General features: G+C 34.8%; 1 protein-coding gene across 3 annotated transcripts in view; it reads right to left on the bottom strand.

Annotated features, from left to right (window-relative positions):
• The window catches only part of RUSC2 (RUN and SH3 domain containing 2), a 49,000-nt gene that overhangs the window by 40,088 nt on the left and 4,024 nt on the right, over positions 1-4,888 (bottom strand). The gene's annotated exons all lie outside the window — the stretch shown is intronic.

Raw genomic sequence — 4,888 nt, 5'->3', positions numbered from 1 at the left:
ATATAGGTACATGGTTACAAAGTTAAATGGTACTATAAAGTTTATGATGAAAAAACAGCAATCCTCAGCTTCGTCCCTTTCCACTTCTGTGTTGTTCTCCAGAGACCATTACTTTCAAATATTTTAATCGCCTCATCTGGTATTTATGTTCATGTTTATAAATAATATGCTTATTTAATTTCTTGATTTTTAAACATTCTCTTTTGACTTCCTATATGGAAGACAAAAACTTAGCATTTTTATACCCACCTTCCCCACAATTTCTGATTAAATTAATATCCAGTGTTTACTATGACTTCATAAGTCTGTAAACTTTTATTATTACTATATAATTTATAATATAATTTTTAATACTTGAGTCTTTTTAAGTTTGTTTAGTTTTCTATATATTTGTTCCTAATTCTTCCAGAACTCTGCTAGAATTCTCTAGCTGAACTGTAAAAATCCCTCTCGAAATAATTTTCCAAATGGTCAACGTGGTTCATTTTTCTCCCTGGAAGATATTCCTCTGGAACTTTCTATTCTCCTGATACATTTTGAACTTACTCCTCTCTGGGCTTACAATACTACTAACATGGTAGGCTTTTCATTATCATCAACCTAGGAATTTCTTTTGCCTTTCTCCTATGTTAGTTGCCCTGGGTTGTAAGTCCCATGATTTCTTCTTTCTTGTTTACTCTCTCATTTTTGCTGGAGCATACTCTGTAGTAGCTTCCTAAAAAAGGATACACAGAAGGAACACTTTTGAAATGAATATCTGAAAATATATTTTTTAAATTTTCACAGTTAATAATTTGGCTGTGCATAAAATCCTAGGCTAGAATTCCTCTCAGAAATTTGAAAGCACTGCTCCATTGCTTGCTAATTAGATTGCATTATTGTTAAGTACAACGCTATTCTGATTCCTGATATTTGTAATTAACTTTAATTTTTAAAAAAAGAGTTGTAAAATTTCTCCATATCTATAGTGTTTCAATTCTCATGATGATGTACTTTCGGGTAGGTTATTTCTATTTGTTGTACTAGACCCTTTCAATTTGGAGACTCATGTTTTTCAGTTCTTAGAAATGAATTTGTATTCCTTCCTTCCTTTCCTCCCTCCCTCCTTCCTTCCTTCCTTCCTTCCTTCCTTCTTTTTTTAAAAATAACTTCCTCTCCAGTGATGCTGAAGGTTTAGAAAACAGAGAGATTAAATGACGAAGCAACATCCCTGAGAAGCAGTAGTGACTCCAGGATTTCTATATAGGTTGAACTGAGGAGAGCAAACAGATCAAAAAGGGTAGGTGACAGTGAGTGGCATAGCATCAGAGAATTATCTTGAAGTTCCATTTGTATGGCAATTAGTGTTTTTACTCAGAATAGAGATTTGTTTGGGGTAGCTTAAAAAGCATCTCACTTAGGTATGATTCTCTGCTGTATGGACATAAAAAACAGTCTCAAAACGGCTTAAACAATAGAAGAAACGTATTAGTCACATATATCATGAAGACCAGAGGTAGTGTTACTGCAGGGTAAGTTAATTCAGAGGCTCAACATGTCACTCATATTTTCTATCATTGGGTGACGGGATGGCTGTTACCATCTCAACCATTACATCCAGATATGTTAACATTCAGAGGCCAGTGGGGACAGGGTGGATACCTAAATAAATTCTGTTCTGTTTCAATGGGGAAAGAGTTGTTAGGTAGGCAACCAATTGTGAATATTTCAGGGCACTACCATGGCTGAAAAGATAAAGTGGGAGAGTATGCATTCCAGTGCAGCAGGGAGGGACAGTTTTTTTTTAGGAGCTGAGATACTTCCTTCATTGCAACTGATGAGGAGGGGATGGCTGTAGATACATTTGCAGATTGGTGGTAGGAAGTGAGAGAGTTCAGGTTTGATAGCTTCCTTTTTCTTTTCTGAGGTGTATTTCAATAGACTTTTCTCCAAAGAAGATATAAAAATGGCCAATAAGCATGAAAAGATGCTGAACATCACTAGTCATTAGAGATACGCAAATCAAAACCACAATGAGATACTACTTTATAACCATTAGGATGACTATTATTAAAAAAAATAATAATAAGTGTTGGCAAGGATGTGGGAAAATTGGAACTCTTTATATTGCTGTGGGAATGTAAAATGGTATAGCCACTGTAAACAACAGTATGGCAGTTGCTCAAAAAAGCAAGCACTGAATTACCATACAATCCAGCAATTCCATTTCTAAGCACATACATATCCAAAGGAATTGAAAGCAGAAGCTCAAGCAGATACTTATATACCCATGTTCATAGCAGCATTATTCACAATAGCCAAATTGTAGAAGCAACCCAAGTGTCCATCGATGGATGAATGGATAAACAGAAGGTGGTATATACATACAATGAATATTATTCATATTTAAAAAGGAAGGAAATTCAAATATAAGCTACAACATGGATGAATCTTGAAGACATTATGTTAAGTGAAATAGGCCAGTCACAAAGAGACAAATATTGTATGATTCAACTTATATGAAGAACCCAGAGTAGTCAAATTCATGGAGAAAGAAAATAAAATGGTAGTTGCCAGGGACTTGAGGGAAGAGGGAATGAGGAATTATTGTTTAATGAGTATGGGGTTTCAGTTTGAGATGAAAAAGTTCTGGAGATGGCTGATGGTGGTGGTTGGACAACAAAGTGAATGTACTTAACGCCGCTGAACTGTACATTTGAGAATCGTTAAAATGGTAAATTTTATGTTAGGTATATTTTACCACACACAGAAAAAGAGTAACTGTGGTAAAGAGAGGTTCTGAGTAATACTTTTTTTTTAGAATCTACCTTGCACCTCCCCCACCTCCACTCATGGACATCTCTCTCAGAGCAATGTTGATATACAAAATAATACACTCATTTTGCATGATGAACTCAATTGACAAGAACTACAATTATCATATGTCAATGTCTGTGAGGATGTTTTTTGGGTAACCTCAGCACTGACCAACTGGACTATCTCTACAGAGCCTGACCTTACCCTAACATGCAGTGAGCCATCACAGTCAAGTGACTTTTGATAGGGTGCTCAGTCATTGTGTATGAGTAACAGAAGAAAAGAGTGAGTTATTGTCCTTAATTTGCAGAGAGAAAATTAGAACTCATAAGCCTCCCCATGAACTAAGGTTGCCAGATTTAGCAAATAAAAATACAAGACACCCTGTTGTTTATCTGAAATTCAAATTTAACTTGGCATTTGGCAACACTTGGAAGTATTGGAAGTTGAAGAAAAAACAAATAAAACAATTCAGAGTATTTGTGGGGTTACTGAGGTCTTAACAGGAAGCCTATACAGGGAAAAGTATAAAAGCTCATTAAAAATGTACTAACAAAAGTGACAATAATCAAAACAGCATGGTATTGGCAGAAAAACAGACAAATAGATCAATGGAACAGAATTGAGACCTTGGACCCACATATATACGGGAAAATAATTTTGCCAAAGGAGCCAAAAACATACAACAGAGAAAAGATAGCCTCTTCAATAAGTGGTGCTGGGAAAACTGGAAAGCCACATGTCAAAGAATGGAAACTAGACTTCTATCTGTCACCACACACCAAAATTAACTCAAAATGTATCAAAGACGTAAATATAAGACCTGAAACAATACATTGGATAGAAAAAAACATAGGTACTAACTTATGGTCCTTGGTTTTAGAGAGGATTTTATGAATTTGACCTTAAAGGCAAAGGAGGTAAAAGCAAAAATAAATGAGTGAGACTATATTAAACTAAAAAGCTCTGTACAACAAAAGTAACCACAAACAAAACAAAGAGGCAACCAGCTGAATTGAAGAAGATATTTGCAAATAACACCTCTGAAAAGGTGTTATATCCAAAATATAAAAAGAGCTCATACAACTCAACAACAACAACAACAAAGGATCTAATTAAAAAATGGGCAGAGGACCTGAACAGATACTTCTCCCAAGAAGACATAAAAACGACCAACAGACATATGAAAAGATGGTCAACTTTACTAGCTATTAGGGAAATGCAAATCAAAATCACAATGAGATACCACCTCACACCTGTTAGAATGACTATCATCAACAAGACAAGTAATAAGGTTTGGAGAGGTTGTTGGGAAGAAAGAACCCTCATATATTGCTGGTGGGAATGTACACTGGTGCAGCCACAATGGAAAACAGTATGGAGGTTCCTCAAAAAATTGAGAATAGAATTACCATATGACCCAGCAATCCCTCTTCTGGGTATCGACCCAAAAGATTTGAAAACATTTATCTGTAAAGATATACATACCTCAAAGTTCACTGCCACATTATTCATGGTGGCCAAGTCAAGGAAACATCTGAAGTGTCCTTTGATGGATGATGACTGGATAAAGAAGATGTGGTACATATATACAATGGAATATTACTCAGCCATTAGAAAAGATTAAATACTGCCGTTTGAGACAATATGGATGGCTCTTGAGATTAAAATGCTAAGTGGAATAAGTCAGACAGAAAAAGTTGAGAAACATATGATTTCACTTATATATGTGATATAAAACTGAACGCAACAAATGAACAAGACAAACAAAAATTCATATACAAAAAACAGTTTAGTGGTTACTAGAGGGAAGGGGCAGGGGGAGGTACATAAGGGTAATGGGGGTCAAATATATGGTACTATCAAATTATACACTTGAAACCTATATAATTTTATTAACCAATGTCACCTCAATAAATTAAATTAAAAAAATCAAACTTTCAAAAAAATAACACATGGGATCAAAGAAGAAATCTCAAGAGAAATTTTAAAATATTCTGAAGTAAATGAAAATGAAAACACAACTTATCAAAATTTGTGGGATGCAATGAAAGCAGTGATTAGAGAAAAATTTATAGCATTGAATGCGTAT

Source organism: Pteropus vampyrus, unplaced genomic scaffold, assembly GCF_000151845.1.
Source record: "Pteropus vampyrus isolate Shadow unplaced genomic scaffold, Pvam_2.0 Scaffold436, whole genome shotgun sequence".
NCBI classification, from domain to species: domain Eukaryota; kingdom Metazoa; phylum Chordata; class Mammalia; order Chiroptera; family Pteropodidae; genus Pteropus; species Pteropus vampyrus.
The sequence above is the reverse complement of the archived record's forward strand: the minus strand, read 5'-3'. Positions and strand labels throughout refer to the sequence as shown.